Below are 27880 nucleotides of genomic sequence, written 5' to 3' on the forward strand. Positions count from 1 at the left end.
CAAGCAAAGGTGTTGAAAAGCCTCTCATCAGCAATGATGACGAAGTGAATCTGTCTTCAGGCAGTGAAATCGAAAGTGATTCACCCTCGCATTTTGGTTTCTGTTGACCCTGCTTCAAATAAACCAGCACCTCCTCTTCTTGATTTTGTAGGGCAGCCAGGAATAAAAGTGAACATTGAGAGCCAAGATCTCACTTGCTTACCTGAAGTTATTTCTTGATGATGACGTGATTGAAAGAACTGTTGTTGAAGCGAACCGTTATGCCAAAATGTGTCACGTAAATCATTGTACGCCTAAGCAGTTTTCCCGTACAAAGAGATGGGAACCAGTAGCTGCTGATGGTATTAGCATCATCATCATCATCATTATTGTTATAATTATTATTTGTATCATTATTATACTTGTTTTGCACGCTTTACAGTAGAAAGATGAGATTTAATAAAATTACCATTTTTCAAGGCAAAAAATGCAATGCTTTTTACATGTTGTTTTGAGAAAATATATGAAACTAAGGAAGTTAACAGCAAGAATGTGTGGCTTTCCAGAGTATGGGGGGGAGTTCAATTTATAATTGTTAAATAAATGCACCCATTATTGGGCTTAAATGATATCTGATAGGCCTCAGTCTTTCCATCTTAGTATTCAAAAATGTATATACACTGTAATGACAAGAACTAGGTTGGAGGCTGACCGGGTACATCATTTAATTGTAACAAAGGCAAAGAATAAGTTCAAATGAAAATCATGGACGTCTCATGTACTTGTAGACTTTGCCTGCCAGCTCTTAAAGACTTTGTCTCCTGCTGAGTGATTTGTTTTCCATGGAGCTCTAAGCTTGTCGGTTGTGGGTTCCTGTGTGAATGTCAACTTCTGATGCCTTCATTCTTTAAATAGCTCTCTGGGTGGAGGAAGCTTGACCTCTAGGTGAAACCCAGCAGTGAAGTCACAGTTCATCAAGCATGCGGGTGAAAGAGAAGCAGGCATTAGTGATCATGGACACTGAGGCACATGAGTAGATGAGCTTACATTGCTAGAGTCCAATAGATGCTCACTATTTGACAACATATGTAGAATGTGTCTGTGTTCATTTTATTGTACATACAGCAGTGTGTTGTATTATTTTATTGTTTATTAAGTGCATTATTATAAAAAAAACATTGACTTGTATTAGTAAAGAATGGCTTCCACTCTTGCGTTTCTAGCTCAGTCACTATCTATGTGGAGTCTGCACATTCTTATTGTGTCTTTTTATTTCTCTTTTCTTGTTTTCTGAGTGTGTTTGGGTTACAGAAAGAAAACCTAAAGACAACTCTATACAGACACATGGAAGACAAGAGACAAGCTTTGTATTATTTGTCAAACTGTTTACTGATAAGGTTGTGGTTGTGAGGCAAGTTATTTTAAAGGCTGGATGCTGCAAATCAGGTTTGTGCTGCTGAAATACTTAGCAACAATTACTGCAAAATGAATGTCCAGCACTAAAATGTTCAAGTGACAGTCATACCTATCATGCTTGATTTTCCAGACTCTTAACATTTTGCACAGGAAACTAATTTCAATGTGTTGTTTGTTCAACCTTGAAATATAATGACAAATCTGCAGAGGCCTGATCTGGGGACTTACCACGACTTTTAGATTTTGTAAACACAGGGGACTTCTGTAATAAAAACACGCATAGTGACCCAGTCATTAGTACTACAGTCTCACGGAGTTCAGAATCCAGTCTAGACACTTCCTTTTGGGATCTTGGATGTATAAATGGGGTTTTTCTGTCACATCGTAAGGATATCCAAGCCATGTTAACAGACAACTCTAAATGAAACCCAACCCTGCCATGGACTGACACATCATAAAAATGAGGCCAATATAAGTACTGGCTTCCCACAACCTTAGCCTGGATTAAGCCACTTTCATAATGGGTGGAAGACTATACATGGGTAATACTTTAAACAATAAAGAAAAATAAAAAAGGGCAGTTGTAGAAAGTCGTAGTGAAGCATTTTTGCTGGGAGTTCCCAAGTTCAGTCTTAGTATACCACCACAGGCTCTCATTCCACCATTTTCACAGATCAGCGGGTCACTAATATGCCTCATCAATCTTATTGTTTAGATGGTGTTTTTTCTGTTCTTATTCTGCATTCAGAAAAGTGCTCTAGTATGATATTTGCATTTAGAAGAAAACAGTAGGTTTTCTTTTACCATTTTTATTTCGTTTCACCTTCTCTCTATAGAATTTGCTCCTTCAATTTGCTCCTTGGCGGCACGGTGGCGCAGTGGGTAGCGCTGCTGCCTCGCAGTTGGGAGATCTGGGGACCTGGGTTCGCTTCCCGGGTCCTCCCTGCGTGGAGTTTGCATGTTCTCCCCGTGTCTGCGTGTGTTTCCTTCGGGTGCTCCAGTTTCCTCCCACAGTCCAAAGACATGCAGGTTAGGTGGATTGGCGATTCTAAATTGGCCCTAGTGTGTGCTTGGTGTGTGGATGTGTTTGTGTGTGTCCTGCGGTGGGTTGGCACCCTGCCTGGGATTGGTTCCTGCCTTGTGCCCTGTGTTGGCTGGGATTGGCTCCAGCAGACCCCCGTGACCCTGTGTTCGGATTCAGCGGGTTGGACAATGGATGGATGTGTTAAATCAGAGCTTCTCAAATCACATTCATTTCTGGAGTTAATTAATAATGAAAGGATTAACTAAGTGGTCCTCAAGTTCAGTCTTGTGGACCACCTTAACTGCCGGTTGTTCATCCCAGCCACCTGTTGCTTTTAACTGGAAGCCTGCCTTCACTAAACAAGTTGTGCTTTCCCAGCCTCTGCCATTTTTTTTTGTCAATCCAAAAACTACAAAATGAATTTGCTACATTTTTAGGGAGATGTGGCCAGCATGTGTATGTGACATTAATTAATGCTGTTTTACACTTTTTTACATTCTGCTCATTTAAACCTTTTTGTATTAAATATCCCACATGTGAATTTTATTCTGAAATAGCTGCTTTCTTTAAGTATTCAGTGTCATTTGCACCCGTGTCTGCACTGATCATCACTAATCATCTGGATACAACTTAGGGAGAAAAGGTGATTTAAAAAGAACACGGTAAAAGAAAGTTAAAATGTAAAGATATCACAAAAATGCAAAATTTACATGTAAATACAGCAGCACATATTTCTGAATGCCAAATGAGACAAAAAAAAGTCTGAATTAGCTGCCCTAAATAAGGGTGTTGATAGCAAATCATTTACTTCATGAAGCAGAAATGCATAAAAAACAAGAATAGTTGTGTCAAATATTTGAAATATTCAAATGTGTGCTTCATCTTGAATGTTTAAATTCTAAATATTCATGATTGTAGTAAACATTTGTAATTTTGCACCCTCTGATAGAGGAGGTCCTAAGTGGGCTAGCTCCCTAGTAAAAGATCAGTTGTGGAAATTAACATCATATTCATGGTCACTGACCCTGAAATACTCTAAAACGATACCCTATTTGAAATTTGCCATTTTTAACCTTCTAGGAGGGCTAGGGCCACCGGTAAAGAATGAAACATCAAAAATATTATCATATTCATGATCTGCAACCCCAAAATAGCAGAAAACAACACAACACATGCCTCTCTTATTGATCCCCATTGTTTCAATGTTTTGTGAAAAGGAGTAACTTTCACCCCTTGTATTCCATTAGGGGGTGAATCCATTGGGTCCATTGATGTGGCACGTACAACTTCAAGTCCTTTTGATTATGTTTGTTGAAGATGCCTTGTGGTTTACTCTTTATCATAAGTGCGTATTTTCTTGCACAAAATATGGTCCAAAACTAGCCTAAAAATGCTTTTTTGGGGGTCTAGATAGTGTAAGAAGTCAGCCTGGACACAAACAGACGGACACCGGAAGTTCTAAAAAAAAACACACACGTTTATTAAACAAGGTCCCAAAATCCAAGTCCCGCGCACACACAGTGCTCCAGCACTAAACACCCTTCAGTTCAGGGCCTCTCAATGGTCCTCCTTGGGTCGCCTTTCCTCCTCACTGCCGACCGTTGCCTTCTTCCACCCGACTCCGGCTCTTCCACTGTAGGACGGTGGCCCCTTTTATATTCACCCAGATGTGCTCCAGGTGCTCCTTGACGTTCTTCCGGTGGCACTTCCTGGTGTGGCGGAAGTGCCGCATGTGCACCCGGAAGCACACCGGGCGTCCCTGGAAGTTCCTCCACCAGCACTCCCAGGTGTGGTGGAAGTGCAGACATCCCAGGCTCTATGAAGCTCGTGGTGCCCCCTGGCGGGTGCCATGGGCCCCAATGAGGTTGAGCCTCCATGCTCCGTTTCCATGCTCCCCACACTAAGCAGGACAGTTGCCCCCTCGTGGCCCGGGGGATGTATAGTCCACCTACTGGTCCTTCCAGGCGTTCTGGCTGGATCTGCCCCCCAGCCATCTACCACAATAGTCAAAAATAGTGGGAATCCCAAAAAACTGTAAGTCTTACATAAGTAAACATCAATACACATCAAGGTTTATATCACATGTGGGGGTTTTCTCATACTGAGGAGTCAGGAGTAATTCTTAAGCACACAATGAAATGCTCCTGTGCTCCTTCTCGACCACTCAGATCTGCTAATGATCAGTGCTTGGTAATGTCATCTCTGCATGGTATCAAATCTTAGTCCAGACTCTTGCATAGCTCCTGGCTGGTGGAACAAGATGCCCACCTCCATTCAAAATCCTGACTCCTTCAATATGTTCAAGAAACGTTTGAAGGCTCTTGTTTGGTGACTTTTGTTGTGATAGCCGTTAGGTTTTGTGCGTATTGGAATTGTACAGGAGAGGAGGAGATTAGTAGCATGCACTGATACAGCGCATTGCCGCACCCACCACATGACAAACCAACTCAGCATCCCAGATTAGGACCAGAGTGTAGCCATGCAATGGGTGACACCTCAGCACCACACTAGTTCAAATGGAATGGGACAGTGTGAGGTTTTTTTATTTATGGTGGCTGGAGTGCCAATTCTGCCACCAACCCCCAGGTTTTTCCCTGCAGGTTGGACGGCATTACCCAGGACAGAGCAATTGCAGGTTAAGGGTCTTGCTCAAGGGTCCAACGAAGTAGAGTCACTTTTGGCGTTTACAGGATCTTCTGATTGCCAGTGAAAATCCCTAGCCTCAGAGCCACCACTCCGCCCACCATGGGAATGGTAACTGGTATATATTTTGTTTTCAGCCCTTCACTTGTGGTAATCAATTGTGTACCCTTGTCCTGTAACACTTGCCCACATACAGTCCCTGACTGATGTTACTTGATTATGTTGACCTCTTTCATAAGTCGCTTTGGATAAAGGTGTTTGCTAAGGAAATCCATTTAAATATAAATGTAATTGGATCATTTAGAAGTAAGACTGAACCACTTACTTGTGAAACTGGTTGGAATGAAAACCTGCAGCCATAATGGTACCCTAGTACAAAACGTGAGGATCCCAGTCTATGCCATTACAGTATACAAAGTGGAAACTTAATGCCCTACTTAATACTCAGACCTGCCTTTCAATTTATTTTCTTTTAAGCCATTCTTTGTCCTCTACTTATGTAGTTAGATTGGAGTTCGTCCTACACAGCAAGGCCAAAGCCTCATTGCCCCCAGGCCTGGATTCACTAATTAAAATAAACAGCCGGGCCAGAGTTTGTGCTGATCTGAGCTGTTCTTCTATAGTAATCACACCCGCTAATTTAAGAACAATCGTTAACACAAAAGCAATCCGCCACAAGGCAGGCCCTGAATGGATACTGGGTGGTAGCAGGTGATGGCCCCCGCATGCCCCTGGCAGCTGGGAGGTGCATCACCACAGACATATCATTTTTGGCCCTTCCTTGCATTCATAAGAGTGTTGGGGGAATAATAGAATGGAAACCCAAGAAGGCAGTAAACCTAATGAGTGTAGAAGAGCAGAAAAAACAACCTAAACAATGAAAAGCACCAGCAGGCAGGGAGTGCACGGAGACAGGCGTGGGCCAGCTCATATTCAAAATGATGCTCATCTATTCGGAAGCCGAGTGCTGCTTTTCTGTCAGGCCTCCTAAATCAATTGGTTAAATTATCACCTTTTACAGTGAACAACATAGCAAAGGAAAATGGAGTGCCGGATAATTTAAACATAAGTCTTTGAGGTATGCCCAAGCACCCATCCCTTAATATTGTAAATCTGCAGCACTGATCACAAGAGCTGGATACTAATTCATCTCAGGGCTCAGTCATTCACCTTTATTCATGGCAGATCAATTTAGAATTGGCATTCCCCATAATTGGCAAAACTCTGGGCTGTGCGAGTAACTGGAGAAAAGCCAGTGTGGACATAAGGAGACATACAAAGTCCACATGGCCTGCTGGGACCTAGTGGAGAACGTTCTATAGGGGAGTAGTTAGGCCTGAGATTACAGACTATAAGTGGGCACACAGGACAGAACAGAAGATTTTGTGAATCCTGGAGTTTAGGAAAAAAGGATATCATCCTGTCAGCAGAGAGAGTGGAATAATAAGAGAGTCCTCAGAAGTGATTACAGCAGGGCTACAGAAGTAGCTAACTAAAAAAATGACAGGGAGATGGGAAGACACAAGTGGAAGATGACAAGTGCTCATGTGCCCTGTTTGGTGATGATCAATATATGGCCAGGGGCCACTGTCAGCCATTTAGAGATTTCCCAAACTGACACTGTCATGCAAGCAACATGACAAAGATACGGTAAGAGACAACTGGGAACAGCTCAAGCAGACTATTAAAGGAGAGTAGGTGTGCTCCGTGGTCTAATGGTCAATTTATGGTTTGCAGTAACCGTGTGCTATTTTCTATTCCTGCTATGACAGCATAAGATTGTATCCTTGTTTGGAAGTTGCATGCTTGTATGTCAGGAACATTGTACTGTAGGGAAAGCATAAAAGCTCTGACAACTGATATGAACTACCGGGGCTCAGCAACAGACCGATGCTCCTGCCTGTAAAAAGGACAATATGCTTCCTGCACACTCTCTCTCTTACTCGCCTGTATGTATTGTGTTATTGTGAGGGTTGAGCCATTATTAAACAGAAGCTAAGTATATTTTTCTTTCCTTTTAGAATCACCGATGTACTACTAGGGTTAGATAGATAGATAGATAGATAGATAGATAGATAGATAGATAGATAGATAGATAGATAGATAGATAGATAGATAGATAGATAGATAGATAGATAGATAGATAGATAGATAGATAGATAGATAGATAGATAGATAGATAGATAGATAGATAGATAGATAGATAGATAGATAGATAGATAGATAGAGACAACTTTTTTCTAATTTTGGTTCTGTACATTATCACAATGAATTTTAAATGAAACAACTCAGATGCAGTTGAAGTGCAGACTTTCAGCTTTAATTCAGTGGGGTGAACAAAACGATTGCATAAAAATGTGAGGCAACTAAAGCATTTTTTTAACACAATCCCTTCATTTCAAAAGGGGCTCAAAAGTAATTGGACAAATTAAATAACTGGAAATAAAATGTTCATTTCTATGTTGTGATAGGGTGTGAAGTCAGAAAGGTAACAAACACGGAGAACAAGTTGGATGAGCAAGAGAGAATCGTAGTCAAAAGAGTTTGAAGACACATTAATAAGAACTGAACCCTAACCAGAGTTGGCAAGAAGTGACACAGTTGTATTGCTTGTACAAGATGACAGCCATTTAGAGAGAAAACAGAATCAGAAGATGCCATGGAGAAGTCAGAATTCATACAGGGGTCATAACCAGGAAGATAAAACTTAAATAAAAATGCTTGGTATTTGTAGTCAGAAAACAGAGCAGTATCTCTTAAGCTAAAAAGGGTACATGTAACTAGAGCCAAGAAACACAAACCGTAATCAGAAAGCAGAAAAAATACCATAACCAGAAAATCAAAAAGCAACAATATGAAAGTTTTTTCTTTCAGGAATTCCATCTTGGATGAATTAGGTATAAGCGTCACCAGCTTTTTAAAACGTTGCACAAGTGTCATCATGATAACCGACCTCTGACAACTGTCTCCCAGTGATGAATCGTTTTTAATGTCAGAAAAAGATGAATACAGCCACTAGATCCCTTGACCTCAGAAATCCCAAAAACCGTACTCAACTATTTCTTTGGACCCAAAGAACAGTTGGAAAAAAATTATAAACCAGATTATGGTAGCAGTCAAGGTTTAAATTCTTTTAAATTACACATTTCCGATACCATCTGAAAGTAGAACATTCCTATGAAACCTTTTACAAGCCAAAATGTAATAAAGAGACAAATTACCATTAATTTATAGAGAAAAAAGTTTTGAGATTTCCCAGACCCAAAAAATAACCAAACAAAAAACACATGAAACCTAAAATAACACTAACATATTGTAAAGACAGGAATGATATGATAAATATATATATTATATAATGTAGAAATTATGTACAGTGTAGTTTCATTTACCTGAATTGGGAAGACAGGGAGCATGCTGTGATGGTGGTGTGTTTCCAGTGATTGGTGTGGTAGGAGATAAAGAAGAGTGTAGGAGAGAGAGGAAGAGAGTCATCCATTAACATCTCATCATCCTCTGAATCCATCAGGGCAATCAGGTTACTAAAATCTACACTTTCGTCTATGTCTACCTGCCTCAATGTCAAAATTGGTGGATTGTCACCTGTTGTGGCTGAATGATGAAGGCTTGAAACAAGACAGTATGCTTGACTGCTTAGCCTCACGTATTTTTCTACTATAGAGTTCTTTGTAGGATCTCAAAACATCCAGCAAACCTATCCTGAACCTATGTACCATTTCAAAATGAAAGTCAGACTTTTTTACAATTTTTGCAGCACTATCAATAGTAGTGAAGTGCTTGGCATTCAGTTAATTATCAACTTGACTTTTGGGCAACTTGCTACTGCGTTTTTTTTTCTTCTTCGATTTGCATCCTTTCCTCTTGCAGTTGCATCAATTCTTTGTCAGTTCTTGCTCATGGAATGCTAATACCTCTTCAGCATCATCTTTCAACTTCCACAAAATAAATTGAGATACTCTAAAGCACAGATGTTCACAAACACAGTGGCAGATTGATGCTGAGATGCTAAATGTACTTCCAGAGAAGGTGCTTAGTTCACACCCAGGGCAGTGAGAGTTGCGTTAAGCTCCACTCTTGCTGCTCGTGGTGCATGCTGCCTCTATAACGGCTCGCCTTTCCTGCAAAAGCAAAATCCTCTTCGGTTTGTAAAAATAGTTATCTTCATGTAGGTTGGGTAAAGTGAACTTTCGAAAAGTTGAGGATACCTGCATCCAAAGACTAAGATAGCAAGCATACTGTGTTGCCATCTTTAAATAGTCAATCAGTGTGATAGGTAAATAATAGTGACAATGAAAGCAAGACAGATTCAGAATCGAGGAAGAATGACGTCATAGCAACAGGAAATAAAACCAAAATAGTAATTAATTAAAAATCAGCACAATACCAATATATAATCTGGTTTAACACAGACAGTATCTGTGAGTATTTGCAGTATCTGTGAGTTGGTGCTGAGTATCATACAGGAGACACTTCTTTGGGCCATCAGAGGTAGCATTAGGAGGACAGCCTTATGACTTCCAGAAGTAATTTTATTAAGTGGCATGCCAGGGAAATGATCTCAGGCTAAGGAACAAAAGCTCCTCCTCTGGAGCCTGGAGTCAGGAGGTGAGTTAGTGCAAAGTCTCCACTGGCTACGCAATGAAGAGGCCAAAGATTCAAAAAACAATCATGCAAGGGATGTATGAAGATGCAGCTCCCTTCACCACAATGTAGGTGTATATTAGCCCTTATCAGCTTCTTGCAGGACAGTTTATAGTTCCTCCCAGATGTGTCCTAATGAGTATAATTAACTGTGCTCTGTCCATACGTGGTATTATAAATAATTTTTTTTAGGAATGGCACATCCTTTCTGGTGCTCATGAATGAGTGTAGGATAATGTCAAGAAGTCACTGGGTGACCCACCTTGGGAGGATTTCAGATAGTGTTGGTGGCATCGCTCCTCAACGGGTTCTCAGGGAGTTGTATCGGCAACCGCTCATCTGTTTCCTCCGCAGTCACTTGCTTGCTGCTAAGGGCTTTGAAGCAGCAAGATAGGGTACTGCAATAAATCCTTAAAGATTGCCTTTTTTAAATTTTTTTTTTTGGAGCTTTTGTTGTCAGCCGAGTAGACACAGTTGAGGAATCCCTGTGCAGGTGTCGGGAAACGTACGTGAGTGAGAACTAGCGCCACCTGGTGAACAGGGGAGCCTGTAGGCATGGACAACTCCCTGGTTTAAAGGGGCACGAGACACGTGACAAGGGAATGGGTGTCTAGGACCCTTGTCAGCTGATTGCTAGGTGAACTAATAAAAGCCTATCAGAAAAGTAGTAAGGGGAAAAAAAAGAAGGATAAGCTGGGTGAAGGGTAGGACGTCCGAGGTTGCTTGAGACCAAGAGTCTGTTAATAATAGAAATTTGTGGGGTGAAACACCCTGATGGAACAACAATTGGATGGTTGCAATTTTCACAGTCATTTTTTTGTTTTGTTACTTGAGATAATTTTTGTGCATTTTTAGTACATCCTACAAGCTATTGGATTTTTTTTTTCCTTTGCCTTTTTGCTACGCACAATTTTTTAGGACTGTTTTAGCTATTTATTGCACAATAAATTGCACCTTTTGTCAAATTACACTTCTGTGTCTGCATCTCTTACTGTCCCGTTGACCTCGTCCCTCTATCAAAGACTTGGGGTCTGCCAGTTTTATCTGTTAAGGATGAAAAGGAGGAGTGCTTAGTATGGCGTCAGGATTTCTCAGCGTTGTCAACTAGCCATAGATCAACAAATAATTAAAGGACAGATAGTGTTAGTTTCCATTTATGTTAATCAGTTTTGAGATACTTTGTTCCCTGTGTGTTGAAACAAATCTGTGTTTTTATGTGTACTAATTCTGTATTTAGTAATTTGTAAAATTAAGACTTGCATTTTAGCTGAAAATTTGTCACAGCACTCTGCAGCTGCACTCAATGAAGAGCACTATACAAATAAAAACTGAATTACATTTGCCAGCTCTCAAACAGAAGAGCAGGCTTTAAACAAAAAATCTAAGCCTAAGCATTTCTTTGAAGCCAAGAAACAAAAATCAGGCAGGCCTCGATTCAAGAAGTATACTTCATAGCCTGCACAGGGTAAGAAGTACTAGACTGAAACTAATTCTTACAATTGGGAACAGTGAATAGTTAAACCTGTGGCCCAAAATACTGAAACAATGTCCTTTAATATAGTTAAAGGTTTTATTCAAACATTTAAAAGTGTAAAAACAAGAACAAAGGATGTCAAAAGGGTTGCATGACAGGGACAAGCCCAAAGATTAGCAAAATCAAGTCCGTAATTCAAACATCAGAGTCCAAGTACCAATGCAAAGTTTATTAACCAGAAAATCAAAAAATAGGCTTACAAAATGCACAAACTGAAATCCAAAGGCACGACAATCAAACATGAACAGGAGGGAATGCCTAATCATCCTGCTTACAGCCTGCTGGCCCCTTAAAATGGGATGGGGCAGACCACAGCTGTAGTGTCAGGAGGCCCTGCCCCCTGAGGCTCAACATGCAAAAAATAGGAAGTATTACCAGAATTAGTATAAAATGCAAAACACATGCTAAACAAAATATAGTGCAGAAAGGAAAGAAGCGAAAACAAATTCAAATACAAAACTTACAAAATAATATTTAGAAGTCAACAAAGAAATGAGAAAAGGGAAAGAAACTATGACTGATCAATAATAGGCGGGATGTAAGCCTGGCAGCTTACCTGAGATACACAGGGACCAGAGAGGCAGCAGTTTTATTTTAATTTGTTTATTTGTGTACTGTTCTAGACAGTAAATGTCTGCAATTTTAATAAGAAAAAGGAATAGGGAGATGAAAAAAATAACAAAATGCCAAGACAAAGTCCTAGTTTAAGGATCAAAACCAGAGAATTAAATGTGAAAGCCATAAATAAACAAAGTACAATTGAATCTAAAAACAAAATAACAAGTTTTTTAAATTTCAAAAGCACTTTTTCTTTACATTTATTTGGTTCAACCTAAGTGACCCTGAGGACATTAGGATGTCATTGTATATCCAAAGTCTAATGTCACCGACAGTCACGTAATAGCAACAAGTCCTAATAATCCAAACAACATGGTGACTACCAGGAAAAAAAATGTTACAAAATGGCATCCAAAACATGATGGGGAATAAACATTAAATAATATCAAAAATGTTGTAAAAATCACAAGAATACAGCCAAAAATCAAATACTTTTTTCACTTTTTTTGTGTACCTACCTTATGAGTGCAGCTGGATGATAAACTGGACTGGACTGCCAATACTGATGCTCTGTGCAAGAGAGGACACAGCCGACTATACTTCCTTTGAAGACTGGCATCCTTCAACATCTGCAAAAAAAAAAAAAAGATGCTGCAGATGTTCTATCAGACGGTTGTGGCGAGTGCCCTCTTCTACGCAGTGGTGTGCTGGGGAGGCAGCATTAAGAAGAAGGACGCCTCACGCCTGGACAAACTGGTGAGGAAGGCAGGCTCTATTGTAGGCATGGAGCTGGACAGTTTGACATCTGTGGCAGAGCGACAGGTGCTAAGCAGACTCCTGTCAATCATGAAGAATCCACTGCATCCACTAAACAGTACCATCTCCAGACAGAGGAGCAGCTTCAGCGACAGACTGCTGTCAATGTCCTGCTCCACTGACAGACTGAGGAGATCGTTCCTCCCCCACACTATGCGACTCTTCCGTTCCACCTGGGGGTAAACTTTAACATTATACAAAGTTATTGTCTGTTTTATGTGCATTTTTATCACTCTTTAATTTAACTCTTTGAGGGCTGAATATTTTTTCCAAAAAACATAGTTTCTGAAAAGCAATGGTTTCACACAGAAATCAACATAAAACGTCTGTTGCTGCATGCTGTGGCTACCAGTTTGCCAAGAATGTGTGGCAGGCTTGCTGCCAGGCTGTCTTTGCATGACTGGAACAAAGTTGCAGTGCATTGCAATTTGGTTTCTACCTCTTATCATTGTTAAGTGGCAGTCCTCCCTGGTGAGCATTGTCAGTACAATGATTAGCTGGGGACTAATCAGCTGAAGCTGGAACCTCACACTCGTTTTCAATCACTTGTATCAAAATCAAAACAAGTCAAAGTCCAGTTCAGAGATAATGGGCAAAACGTCGTCCACGGAGTATTTTGCTTTACGCATTCGCTTTGATCGCTTGCCAGATTTCAGTGCCATTTTTGCCATTGTTTGCGCCTTGCTACTCATGCACGTGCAGAAAATCTAGGTCAAACCAATGAATCTAAATTTCCTTCTAGCAACGAGAGTCCAACTAAAACATAACGGTTGGTTTTGTCATAGTTTACAGTCGATTACCATCGTCAACTCCTCCTTTTGACAAAAGTCGACATCAGCCCTGAAAGAGTTAATATTGTTTTTTATCAGTATGCTGCTGCTGGAATATGTGAATTTCCCCTTGGGATTAATAAAGTATATATCTATCTATCTATCTATCTATAAAAAAGACATCCTAACTTTGGCCTCTTTGGCATTCCATAAGAATTTGAAGATGACTTAAGAACATTTCCTATTTCTTATACAGTTTAGTGCAGCACGTGCAAAAGAGTCACTTATAAAAACAATCAAATACAAGGTTACAAAATGTGAGACACAACGTAAGAAAGGTGGGTTTAAGGCACTCCATGAATGTTACGATCAATCATCCTTCATGGATTTAAGGAGAACATTTTCAAGTGCCTTGAATCCCTGAAAACATTGCTCTGTTCCCCTAGACACTGTTTTAATCTGAATCCCACGGTCATTTACAATTGAATGTTCATGGTGAGCACGGTCATGTAGTGGTGGGTAGGCTGAAAATCTTTAGTACCTTCCTCATACCCCCTTCGCCTGACTGGATCACTAAAGATGCAGAATCTGCACATTATCTCCTATCTATGAGGATTTTCTCTGCAAACTCCACACATCCGTCAAAAAATCTAAGGATATGCACATTCAATTGGATGAAGTTTGTTAATCAGTCCAACAGGAGTGAGTGTTTCAGGTTTAAATTTATTGTTCAAATACTGATTTAAATTCATAATTCTCTCAGTGTGACTTTGTGTTTATGCAGTTTAGATTAGTTGAAGTTTCTTAGGTTGTACTCACACTAGGCACATTTGTTCCCTACTTTGTCGAAGCACAATTGTTCCCCCTTCCTACTCCCCTGCTGGCCTGTGCTTAATGGTCTGGGCCCGAACACGCTTTTGTCATGACCATGCGACTTTGTGCAAAGCCAAAACAAGATCCGAATACGGAGTGACAACATGCATGTCAAAATGATTTTACTTATTTTGTGGTAGTTTTGGAGTTGTGTAGGGTAAGATACCCTCTTATAGATTTATTGAGTGTGCAGCGCAGCGTTTTGCTGTTAATCATCCTGCAAGAAGATTTTTACGGAGACAAGTGATGTTAAGGGAGGAATTTTGAGCTTTTCTTGCCACCTACAATTCATGTTCATGTGTAATGGGAGAATAAAAACCTGTTTTTAACTCAAAAGATATTGAATGAAATGAGAATTGAACTATGTGACATGTAGCATTATTGACGTCAAGTCTGTTTCTCGTGCGCAGGCAAGTTTAGCGATCATACTGTTCCCGAATGCTACTGAACCGTGCTTGGGCCCACCTCTTCCAAGTGGGCCAGGGCATAGTACGGTTGGCCCGGCATGGAGCGATCACACTAGTCAAATGAACTAAACTTTGCAGGGTTACATGCGGACAAATGTGCTTGGGCATGGAACGAATTGCCAGTGTAAGTACACCCTTAATCAGTCCAGTAAGAGTGATGCATACACCAGGCTTGTGTCCTTTCCAGGGTGGGTTCCTGCCTAGTGCAACATTATTCAGATATGAAAATGGCTGATGAACAGTCTAATATTATTCTTCTTGACTTCTGTCATTCTGTTCTGTTTCTGTGCAAAAGCAAATCCAAATCTAAAAAAGTGGACTGAGGATGAAGGCTGTGTACACCTCCCAGCCCACATAAAAGGGTGGGCTTAAAGAGAACAAACATTCCTGTTTCCTGACACCAAAATGCAAAAAAGACACAATGTTAATGTCGACGATTGTTTTGTACACAGTGTCAATCTGGGCCAAAGTTACACCAAGTTACAAGAATTCAATAAAAGCATAAATATGTACAAAGGGTCTTGAAACCTCGGGTGGCCACACTAAATATGACAAAATGCCCAATATGGTGAAGAATATGTGCTTGGAAAAAAGTGGGGGTGGGTAACAAAGCAGGAAAAAATTTCTGGTGCACTTTGATCTTTTCTTATCAAAAATACAAAACAAGCCCTTCCAGGCAGGCCGCTGATAATTTTAGCAGGAAGTGAAGCAACTCATGGGCCTCCTTCTGTTATTTTTGTTGTTCATTTCACTGATACCAGACAGTAGCCATTGTTCTGGATCACAAAACTCTTAGTCCCTGTTTTGACTGTCAGTTGTGTGTGAAGTTAGTATGTTCTCCTTGTTGTTCATCTTTGCTGTCAGGTGGATCAGGAACCTTTGACTTATGAGTGTGGTCTGGCTACTCGTATCTGCAGAGTCACCTTGCCCTTTAGTGTTTCAGTGTTCTGACACGGATATAAGCTGGTAGGCCACAAGACAAAAGTAGATGAAGGACTTTAAGACTAGCAGGGGTGAAAGCCAAACTGTCAAACTGTCATGTAATAAAGCCCGCAGTTAATGTCTTAAGAGAAACTAATCAAGAATTTGTCAAACCAGAAGGAACCAAAGAAAGCTCCTGCAAAAGGTTTTAGAGGTTATCCACAAACTTTGATAATAAGATCCACATGGCACTGGCTTTAATAGTGTCATGGCAGTGACACCATGTGATGCGACTCTCTGACACCCAAGTCATAGCAATGGGTGTTTACAGAAAAAATAAAAAACACAATCAAACTACAAAATAGTGAATCTCAAATCAAAACAAAAGTAAAAAAGAAACCCCTGAAAAATTATAACAAGTGCCAAATAAAAATGTATTAAATACAGAATACTAAAGAAAAATTAAAGAAAACAGGCGAATGTAAAATGAAGGAAAAAGCTGCACATTTCCTCCCAAATGGCCTCACTCTCTTTTCCATAGCATTTCAATTTCATGTTTGATGTTATTGTCTCATGTGCAGCATATAGACAAAAGCTTACTGGAAGGCCTGACCAACATGAAGCAGATCACCAAGATCAGCAAATGCTAGTAGTCAAATATCAGACTATCCCTTATAGCACTTTCTGAAAAACCCGACCTCTGCCTGTCTTCAGGACATACCACCCACTAGCAGCTCCTGTATTCCCACAATAGCATATGTGGGACCATCCCTCTCTTCTTAATCTTTTCCCAGGAGATTATCTGAGATACACATCTTTTCCCCATACCAACCCGGTGATGTCTTGCACACGTCTTACTAGCCTTTCATGCTGCACAAACTGTTAAAGTGAGAGTTCAGTTGTTAAGCATCAAGTGGGACATGAGAAGAAAAGTAAAAAGTTCAGAAGAAAGCAAGCAGACCTAGAGAGAACATGCAGACTCCACACAGGACTCAAGCCTGGCCTCAGCAGCAGTAACCACACCGTTATCATTCATCTGCCTATGTTGTTAACTATTTATGCAGTTCTGGAGATAAGCTATCTTTGATCTTTCCCCACATTTTATTTACTCTTTTTAACCGCATGCAACATCATGTCAGGATAATCATAAACCAGAGAGTTTGACTCTGCGTCTTCCTTTCATCTTTTGAGTTTAATTCTTATCTAGAATGTGAACTTTTTTTACCAGGTAATGTAGTTACTAGTTATTTCCATTAGTGTTACATCCATACACACAACAAGGTAAACGGAATTAAACAAAACGATATACAATACATAACACCATCACACCATTATATACAGTATACATATACTGTATATTTAAAACACTATAGTAAAGTAGGATTACACTCCCACCCAGTAATATATTAGGTAAGTCCAATATAAAATAAACACAATTATAATAAATAGAGGAGAACAAAAATTAGGAAAAGACAGAGATTAATCATAAAGTGTGTTTAACCATAGTGACTGCAGTAAGAAAGAAACTGTTTCTATGGCTAGCAGTTCTTGCCATTAGTGACTGGTAACATTACTTTGATGGTAATAACTGAGAGAGAGAGATGGTTGTCTGGGTGAATCGATTCTTTGCTTATATTTCTTTCCTAACTTGCATACAGGACCACAATGGAGTCTAGTTTCAGTCCCAGGATCTTTTCTGCAGTCCAAATAACACGCTGCAGTTTATGTTTCAAGTGAGAAGATGCATTGCCATACCAGGTTGTTAGGGAGAAGGTGAGAATGCTTTCAATGACATCTGGATAAAACTATACCAGCATTGATTGTTTAAAGTTGGCAGGGAAAAAAAACTACCTGCTGCTAAGCTTTTTTGATAAGACCAGTTTTGTTTTCATCCCACAATAGACTGTGATTGATTGTTGTGCCAAGAATTGTAAATGATTCTACCCTGTTGACAGCAAAATCATTTTTGACTAGGAGTGTAGGAGGAGAGGAGAGGAGTGAATCCTAAAATCCATAGACATTAAACTTAAGATTATTGAGGGAGCACCAGCTAGATACTAATGCCCCTGGTCTCAGTGTTTGTCTCCAGTTTACAATGATGACACTAAAGATGGCCCAGGGACAGTGTAATGATTCTGATACTCACCACCCATTAGAAATGTGTCATCCTTCGGCAAGGGTCATACAATGTATGGGAAAGGAAGGGAATGGTGAATTACTTAGTATATCAACCAAATCAGAGTGCATCTACCATGTTAACATCCTCAAATTGTGGTACGAATGGGAAAATGACAACCATCCATCAACCCTAGGAGAGATGCTATCTGTGGCTGTCTATGATCTTAACTTCAAGGAATTCCTTAGCCCCTTGTGGAAATGTGAGTTGGGGACCGCCATCGACTCTGTCCAGTCTCATAGATTTGGTCCAAAAGCCTGATGGAATTAGTGCTTCTGCAATGACTTCCATCAGCTAAACCAGGTCTCTCACTTTGATGATATTCCATGCTGAGAATGGGCAACCTTCTGGAGTGCTTAGGCAGTTCTCATTTTCTGTCTACCCTCTATATGACAAAGACTAAATTTAGCACCCCCGGTGGACACTGGCAATATTGTGTTCTACCCTTTGAGCTACATGGGGAACCAGTGCCCATTCCAGCATCTGGTGGATAAACTGTTTCAATCCTATAGTGCCTACATTGCTACTTACATTGATGATGTTGTCATATATTCCAGCACCTGGGAGAAACACACCCAACACATCTTTGTCATCCTCTGTGCCATCGGGAATGCTAACCTATGGATCAACCCAAAAAAATGCTATTTCACGTTGACCATGGTCAAGTACCTAAGATACTTGGTGGGCAAAGGCTACAGGGTACTATTGGAGGTTCATGCCCAGATTGACAGATAGTGCTGCACCTTCAACCACTCTTACATAAAAACAGGGCCCTAATGTTGTGGCATGGAATCCAGAAACAGAGATGTCATTCTGTGGCTTGACAAATGCCCTAATGTCGGCTCCTGTGCTAATCTCCCCTAGCTTTACCTTACTTTTCCTCCTCCAGACCAATGGCTTTACATGGCTCCCAGGCATGTATCCAAGTCAGGTAATTGATGGAGTTGAACACCATATAATATACCCCAGCTGAAAGCTGCTGGAATGGGAAATAAAGTGCACAGCGGTTGAGTTGGAGGCCCTGGTCATCAAATGGGCAATCACACAACTCATGTATTATCTGTTAAGATGGGAGTTTGTACTAGTGACTGATCACACCCCACTCCAGTGGTTGTGTTTTCACAAGGACCACAGCCCCCATGTTACTCTGAACCTATGGCACTTTAAGTTTGTGGTCCAACAAAGGCAGGGTACGTTCTATGCCAACATTGAAGGACTCACTTGGATTTACGACCTTTGGGTTTGGTCTGCCCAGTCACCTTCTGTCAATCACAAGATTGCAGGCATCAGCCCGCAGTGCTGTAGATTCCTCACTCTAAGAAAGAGAGTCGACTAATAGAAATGTCAGCCAGAGCAGAACAGGGTGAAGTGTGAAATGGAGGTTGTAAGTAATGTTGTGCCATATGATGTATTGCTTTCCTTTCTTGTCATAATGTCTTTCTTCTTGATTAAAAAGACGTTGAAAAAGACATTTTACATCAACACAGTGTCTTCTGCTTCATCTTCCAGATCGTTTTCAATTATCCAGATGCTTCATTAAGCAGACAAGCCAGGTGCATTCACTTCTGTACTTTCCCACCATAGTGTTTAGCTCCTGCTCTCAGATTTCCCCTTTATGATTGTCATGCCTCACTCCCTCTCCGTCTGTCATCACACCCCTCCATCTCAGGCTAGCATGTGGTGTATTCACCTGTATTGGGTTAAAAAAAAAATTCTAGATTTTTGCTACAACCAAACTCAGAAGTTTTAATCAAATCAACTATTACTTTAGTTATGGGCAGACAAACAATGGCCCAAAGGCACTTTATAATTAGAGATGTATAGTCTTACTGTTTCCAGTTATTTTTACAATTAGTCCAGAGGCTGGTTAAGCAACTTACTCAGGGTCATGACGTGGTTATAAGGAGAGAAGTGAACTGCAACTGTATTTTTTAAAGTCCAGTGCCCTAGTCACCAGGCCTCAGTGTCTGCAATGAGGAGCTGAACAGAAAAGCTCAAAAGGAGATGGGGGTTAACAATTTCTCCTTCAGCTCACCACCCAACCCTAGACTCCATAGGTCAGCTTCACACCTTCTACCAATTTAATTTCCAGATCAAACCCTCTTTGGTGTGTTTTCAGCTCATGAGCTGTCAGTAGTCCATGAAGGGTTAGCTCACCTGGGCCACTCCCAAGCTACGTGTGATGAGTGCTGGGCCCAGAGGACTCAGACACTCTCCACCCTTCCTCTAGGGCAACTGACTCTCGCTCTTTTAAGAAAGCCCCACCTTCACAGGGTGTGTTTCTCCCTAAAGCTTCACCCATCTCGCTGCTATTAAAAGCTGTTCATAAATGTACTGTGATGTCATTATAGAAAGCACAGGGCAAATTTGTGTGCCTGAGAGAAGAAGGACAGCCAGAGGGAAATGGGAACAAAGCCGTAGTGTAGGAGTACTGCCTTGGCTTATGTCACCCAGGTTACTATTTCTGCCTGTTTGAGACACAGTTAATATGGCACCTGGGTAGTTTCTAGACTTTATTTTATCTCTTTGAAGGTTTTGCTTTTAATCACTGTATACCTTTATATATTTATATGTGTAAATGTGTGTATGTAATGTTATACACAGCACTTAGAGAAGTGCTTACTTTTTAGATCTATCCAAATAATTACCAAATATATATGCATAGGCAGAGGGGTGGCAGAGGCACAGCACAGAGAATAGTGATGGTATGACTTATTCCAGAAGGTGGAGTTTGAATATCAGCCTGGATCTTCTCTGTGTGGAGTTTGCAATGCCTGTGTGAGGCTTCCTACGGGTACTTAGTTACTACATCCCACAGACATGAAGATTAAGATGATCAGTTATGCCAACTCGGCTCTAAATAAGTCCGTGAGGAAGCGCCACCCCGTTCTGACTTGATTCTGCCAAAATGTCCACTTCCTAACTTCAGTCTTGGAGAGGAATAAATGGGTTTATAGAATGGATGAATACAAATTCACATTAACCCACAGCATACATATATCTTTCAGGTTTTTCAGTTAATCGTATGGATAGTTTACATTTTTTTATTACCTACTTTAAACATTAATAAATATTACTTTTTATACCAATATTTACATGCGTTATCTAATATTACCCAAAATAGAACAAGCGAATTAACATTTTTCAACAAAAATTCTAACATTGAGATATCGATCGGAGAAATACATCATTTGACTGACACTGTTCCAAGTGAAATAACCGGAGGCTGTGATCGTGACTAAAATTTACAAAGCTGCTGCAGCACAGCTAACCCTAGGGCAGTGCTGCTCAGAAAAGCAATTTGTCTTGAAGTTTACATGACAATTTGTTACCGAGCTGCATAAGTATAGCCTTTCAGCAATGTTATGATATATGATCAAAAAGGGCTTCCAGAAAATGTGTTGTCAATTAAAAATTTTAAAAAGTCAAAATGGAGACATTGTCCAAATCCAGCTCTATTTCACCTAAAATTAACTTTTAGTTTTTTTTGGTAGGGAAGGAAATGGATGGCGTGTACATGGTGTTGCAGCAGGCATCCTGCGCTCCTTTAAGAGTTGAAGGTGTGTCCGGAGTTATTATGAATGAAGGAGTCCTGGCGGGAAAGTCAAGAGTTTGGGAGGATATCGAGAAACAAGGAGTGGACAAATGAGTGGCAAAGCAGAAGAACTATGAGGTAAAACAGAATACTAATTGCAACAGGCAAGGTCATAAACCGGAAGGCCATTTCATATCATGCTGAAAAAATGGATTTCTTTATTATTAGTTTTAGTTCCCTAACCTTAAGAAGAGGTACTGCTTACTTTTTAGATTCAGAGATCAGACAATATTTATTATTCATTCACATCCATATTCACAGTTATTATGACGTGCACATAAAAATTCTTACTTGTGTGTCTACTCAGAACTGTGACACTACAGCAATACAATATAAAACACACTCTCCACAAAATGTATACAGCAGGTTGAATGCAACATTCCAGGTCAGGGCCAAAAGTGATGGAGCCTATCAGAGCAACACGAGGCTATAATGGACCCAGAATCAGGGTGCCAGTCCAGTATTGGGCAAATATACACACTTTGAGATAATTTAGAACTATTAGTTACCCTAACATATTTATTATATTAGAGGAAATCCCACAGAGAGACAGGGAGACCATTCAAATTCCAAACAGACCCCTAATGGGCCAAGATTCTAACCCAGTTTCTTTGAGTTGTGAGGGAGCAGCAGTAACAACTGTCCCACCAAATAAACATGTTCTAATGTCACTCATTTAAATAAAAACATTTAAACTCATTAAAAAGGAATAACATTATATGTTTTTTTTATATGGAAGATTGATTAACTTCAAAGATTATAAAGGGATTCTTCTCTGAACCAGAAAATCTGTTTTTTTATCCTTGTTCCATTAAAATGTATCTGGATGAGCTACCGTGACTTCTCAGCTAATGAGTCAAGCCTGCTGGACTCTCTCTTTTGCTACACTTCTCATATTCTTATGTTCTTTGAATTTGTCAATATTGCAGGTTAATTTATGGAAAACCCACTTGTCACAGCCATTTCTATATCGTAACTGTATTCATGTTAGGAGACAGCCAGGGCTTATCATAGAAGAAGTAAGAAGAAATCCCTGGTTCACTGTATGCAGACAGGCTGACCAGTGCAAAGGTATACACAGAATCAGAGATGACCAGAGGCCCTGTGTTTAGGAAAAATATAACATACCATTTACAACAACTGGTACAAAAGGCATAAGGCAGCAATATGGGGCAGAGACAAAAGTAAGGTACCATCAACTGGAAGCTCCAGGGGTAGTTGCCCCCCAAATTCTAAAGTACTCCCTTAATCCTGGAGCAATGCTAAACAAATATTCTAACGGTGAAAATAAAGTAAAAAGTCCATACTGGCTGCATTTGAGTCTTTTATGTTGCTAAAGCCTACTAAGGCTAAATTCAGACTGCAGTTAAAAGTGACTCACTTTCTATTTTTTGGCTCATATCTGATTTTTTATTTGACTGTTTGAATTAATTTTTTTAATTAATATAAATCAAAGTAATATGATCATCTTTAAACATTTACCCATGATTCCTGTTTACTGTATCCCCGTCAATGTATCCAAAGAATGCAATGTTACCATCCAATGAATATAAACGTCACAGGATTCCAGCCAGACATCAACTATGGTGCAACTTAATAAAATGAGCTCCTTCCCAGTCCATCTTGGCGGTGATCTCATCAGACCTGCCTCTAATGCAAACAATATTGGTGTCATTTTTTATTCCTCCCTCTCTTATTCCACCCACATAAATCACATTAAGAAACTTTCTTACTTTCACCTATCCTGTGTTCACTCCTTCCTTTGCTTTTCTAATGCTGAGACACTTGTCCATGCTTTTATCACATCCCGCATTGATTATTGTAATTCCCTACTGACAGGCACCCCTTCTAATCTTATATCACAGCTCCAGCTTATTCAAAACTCGTCTGCAAGAGTCCTTACTCGAACCAGCAGCAGCGAGCACATCACACCCACCCAGCTTCGCCTTCACTGGCTCCCTGTGTCTTAAAGAATCGAATATAAAATCCTACTAATAACCTACAAAGCCTTAAATAACCTTGTGCCAAACTACATCAGTGACCTTCTCCATCACTATGTGCCTGTCCGCCCACTAAGGTCCTCTGATTCTGGTAATCTTGTTGTGCCCCACACTAATCTACACTCCATGGGTGACAGGGCCTTCAGCTGTATAGCGCCCAGACTCTGGAATGACCTACTGAAATTAATCAGGTCAGCTGACTCCATGAATTCTTTTTAAAAAACAACTCAAAACTCATGTGTTAGGAACGCTGGCGATTCTAAGCTGGTGTGGGAGTCAGCATGTTCTTCAATAGACTTGTGTACCATACAGGGTTGGTTGCTGCCTTTTTAATCAAACATGGAAATGAATCGGTCACTTTGCTTACTTTCAGGGCCGCACTTCTAACACGCTGCAGAAAGAGAAAGCTTTTTGATAAGTACCAAACTTGAACACACAGTTCTTTTAGATGTTTGCCTCACCTGAGAAAATATTGAAGAGGGTTCAGAGTACATTAAATAGACACATCCTAGCAAATGCAGAACATGGTGTAAACAGAAAAATAAATTAAAGAAGGGAATTTCCTGGTGCACCAGCCAAGATCCAGATTTTCTGTGTTTAGATCTACGTTATCCTAAAAGATAAAAACTGAAAGAAGTAGAAGAGTCGTGCCCATTTTGAAGTGATGGTGTCAGACTACCTTTACCATTTGCACTTCACAACACAAATGTTTGGAATATTTGTCATGACTCACTGAGACTGCGGGTGAACAAGCAGGATCCACAAAAACATCTAATTTACTCATTAATATAAAGGCTGGGTTAAGGTAACACAAAGAAAGTAGGGGAAGAGGACATCTCTGAGAGAGAGAAATGTGCATGCCATGTGGCAGTGTGGATAGACAGGGGTCGCCAGGTGTGGTAAACTGGCATTGCCAGAGACTAGAAAAGGACAAATGCGTGGATGGCTCAGCCATTTTTAGCAGTTTACAACATATGATGGACAGTCATGGACATTGCTCATTTCTATGGCTAAATATTTACTCTATATATATATAAAATCCTAAGCCTAAAAGTGCTACGATTTTATGCAACGAATTTATGTGTCTTTTTATGCCATGTTTTTTGTCACGCTTTAAATCGGGCTTATTTTAAAACCTACATATATATGTTTGGTATCATTCTTTTCAGAATTTATCGAACTTTAATGTGATGTTGTTAGATTTTCAGATTCTTATTCCATTTTTAAATTATAAACTAAAAAATATCAAGAATTCATGTCCCACGAGACAAGACATTGTGCCAAGAGATTTAACCACGCCTAGGGCCGGAAAGTAGGATAGCTACTGTACAAGCTTTTAAATGTTTGAAGCGCCGTGTAAGATGCAGATCATGCGGTACGGCAGCAGAAATCCAGCAGCTGATCAAGCAAAGAGGAGGTAAAAAAAAAACTATTTGTTTCCCATTGTATTACCATTTAAGAGGGGGTTTGGGAGGAGCAACTGTGTCTCCTTGTGGTGCGTTCAGCCCCCTCTTCACAACCGGAGAGTTTGGCGAGAGAAGCGAGCAGGGGGCGAACCCCCTAGTGAAGATATAAATGTAGGTTTCAAAGACAATTAAGATAAGTAAGGCTAAAATAAACCCCCTGCTCCACTAACTGCCAAGCGCAAAGAAAAAAAAAACTTTAACAAAAGAGCCTAGAATCCAAAGTAAACATATATATTTATTTATTCGTGTATGTATTTTCAGAACACTGCAGAAACAACTAACAAACAGTAAGACACTAAGTAAGATTTAGAGTTAAAAGTTTGTATACATAAATGAAGAATGGCTACAATACAATTTCTGTTCATTGCCCAGTTTCAACATTATAAACTACTCAATTTTTTTTTTTTTTTTGTTGTTCTGGTCACGTGTTCAATAAACTTCTTCCTTGCATGTGCTAATCAACTTTCAACATGTCTCCTCTGCAGGATTTAGGACAGTCATGGAGTTATCATTTAGAAGAGCATACATACAGCAATAAAAAGTGTGATTTCAATTGAATAACATGAAATTCTGTATTTTCACACATTCTTGTTTATCATGGCACTGAGTGATAAAGTCTTGCATGTTAGTGTGACAAGGAAGTTAGAATTTCACTGTATTAACCTGACAATGCTACTGCAGCTCATCAACGACAAAGAAGGAGTCACCTTGGATGATTACTTAGTTATAATGAAATTCAGCATGCCTCTGTGTACCACCCATGGAGTCTGGGATGGTCGTCCACTATGAATGCCTCCTTTTGTAAAGATGGGCACAGTGAACTTTGATAAAGGTGAAGGTGTTTCACTCTGATTTTTCAATCAGGGATACGGACCTATGCTAAGATTTTAGGTCAGATTTGAAATAAGGATTTTCAAAATCCAGCATTTGAGGGATCAGCACTAGAGTAATAAAATATCAAACCCTACTTTTAATGGAGAAAAATTTGGGATGTCATGGAATTTAACTTTTTGCATTTGAAACTGGGACTGAGAGGTTTGATGTCTGCTACATTTTAGGGCCTGCATCTTTTACAAGTGCTGGCCCACCTAATTAATGTATGGAGTAGGAATAAGATGCAAATTTGGGAGAAAAAGAAAGGAGACGGGCAGGGGAAAGAGACAAAAGGAATTATAATCAATGGAGAGAAGCAGGCACAATGAAGTAGTGAGAGTTAGACAGTGAAACACTGAAGAAGTGAGAGTTAAGAGTGAAGAACAAGAAGGTGGTACTTTCTTTAACGTTCAAAGACTTACAGCAACAAACAGCATGCTACGGAAGGGCTATTTCCTAGTTTAAGATGATTTCTTTTCTACCTGATAAGAGGCATTGGGTACAATGCCCAGAGGGTTGCCATTAAAATGTAAAATGACCTGCCTATGAGCTGTCTCCTTATTGCACTGTCTACTTTGAATCCCATCGCACCCCTAAATAGAGCAGGACTGATTGACTTCTCTACAAAAAAAGAAAAATCAAAAAGGCACAAACAAGCACAATAAGAAGATTGCAGAGTTTCAGACGTCCTCACTTTGCCCGTCACTGCAGGGTGGTGACATCCCGTCTGGAGCTTCTGAGATAGAGATCTGAATTTGTTACAAGTGCACCTCCCTTCACAGATCAGAACCCAGAGGACTGGTGCCAGACCACAGCACATAAACAAGCTTATTTATCTTTGACATGCGTGTGAGACTCTCACTCACACACACAGACATGCACGCACACACAGGGTTAGTGCTGGGGAAGGTTTGGCATTCAAATGTAATGAGAAAAAGAGCATAAGCAGTACCTGTCCTGCGCAGTCCTCCTTAAACAGTTCTCAAGCTGGGCCTGCAACTAGCAGGCTTCCTATTCATCCTCTTTGTTCCCTACATTATCCATTATTTAATCAGCTATTTGTCATTCAGCTTCATTCCTGGAAGCAGTTGACCAGTCCTGGGTCAGGGAATATGGCAGCCAAGAAGATCTCAGCCACCTGTGGGCTCAAACCCATAGATGAGTACAAACCAAAGAGACAGGTAAAGAGAAAAGCCCCTCAGCTGCCTTTGTTTCCATCTTCGGCGTGGTCATGGGAAAAAAATCTGCAAATGTTAGTGCTGGCCCTGGAGATGCAGAGAAGAGTTTCTTATTCCTTCTGGGTGCACAGAATTTGGGTTAAATTACACTACACTCTGGGAGACATTTGTTCTCAGTCAAAAAGGCAACATACATGAGTTAAAACTATGGAAAACATAAAAATCAGGATCAGAGAACACCAAGATGAACATCCTGCAGCCCCCTCGGGCCTTCTCTTCACAGATCACCCCTTCTACACCTCAGGGGTAATTTTCACTCTTGCCAGCTTCCTGAATGCCATGTTAAGGCACTCACTTCTCAATCCTAACCTCTCACCCTCCCTCACTATGCCATGACCTTTTGTCCTACTACTAGAGAGCCTTTATGTCACCTCCTCATTTAACTCAATGTGGCCTAAGGCCTTTTTAACTAAACCCCCATATTCCTATCATTAGCCTGAACAATCAAGTTCTCCTTAACCCCACTACTGTTATACCTGGGATAACATATTCATTGCTAGCTGCACATGCACTCTCCTACTTGAATTTGCTTGTCTGGTTTGAACTTTAGCTATTAATGAAGTGGCTGTTTAAACGGCATTTGTGAATTTAAAGCAAGCTGAATACAGGCTGTCAGCATAAAGCAGAAAAAGGATAAAGTGATACTGAAGCATATGAAGGTGATGAGGTTGCTCAACCTGCAAACTACAGTATAATGCCTCTTATGGAGATGCATAGAGCGACTTTCAAAATATCCGGCATTGAAACTCCAGGATGCAAGGCAATTTTATTAGATAAAGCTGATCCCCTGCTGAATTTTAGCCTGTTCATAGTTGGTGGCATGGTGACTGAGCCCAACAGATGTGCACAGTAACTCATCCAGTAGCACGGAC

The 27880-nt window shown here is 40.2% G+C and overlaps 1 long non-coding RNA gene across 1 annotated transcript in view; it reads left to right on the forward strand.

Annotated features, from left to right (window-relative positions):
• Positions 1-6405: 6405 nt before the first annotated feature.
• The window catches only part of LOC127527939 (uncharacterized), a 31643-nt gene continuing 10168 nt past the window's right edge, over positions 6406-27880 (forward strand). Inside the window, exons 1-2 of the long non-coding RNA XR_007935124.1 lie at positions 6406-6712; positions 21331-21509. This is a non-coding gene — a long non-coding RNA (uncharacterized LOC127527939). The remainder of the gene's footprint in view (positions 6713-21330; positions 21510-27880) is intronic.

Source organism: Erpetoichthys calabaricus, chromosome 5 (assembly GCF_900747795.2).
Source record: "Erpetoichthys calabaricus chromosome 5, fErpCal1.3, whole genome shotgun sequence".
Taxonomy (NCBI): Eukaryota; Metazoa; Chordata; class Cladistia; order Polypteriformes; family Polypteridae; genus Erpetoichthys; species Erpetoichthys calabaricus.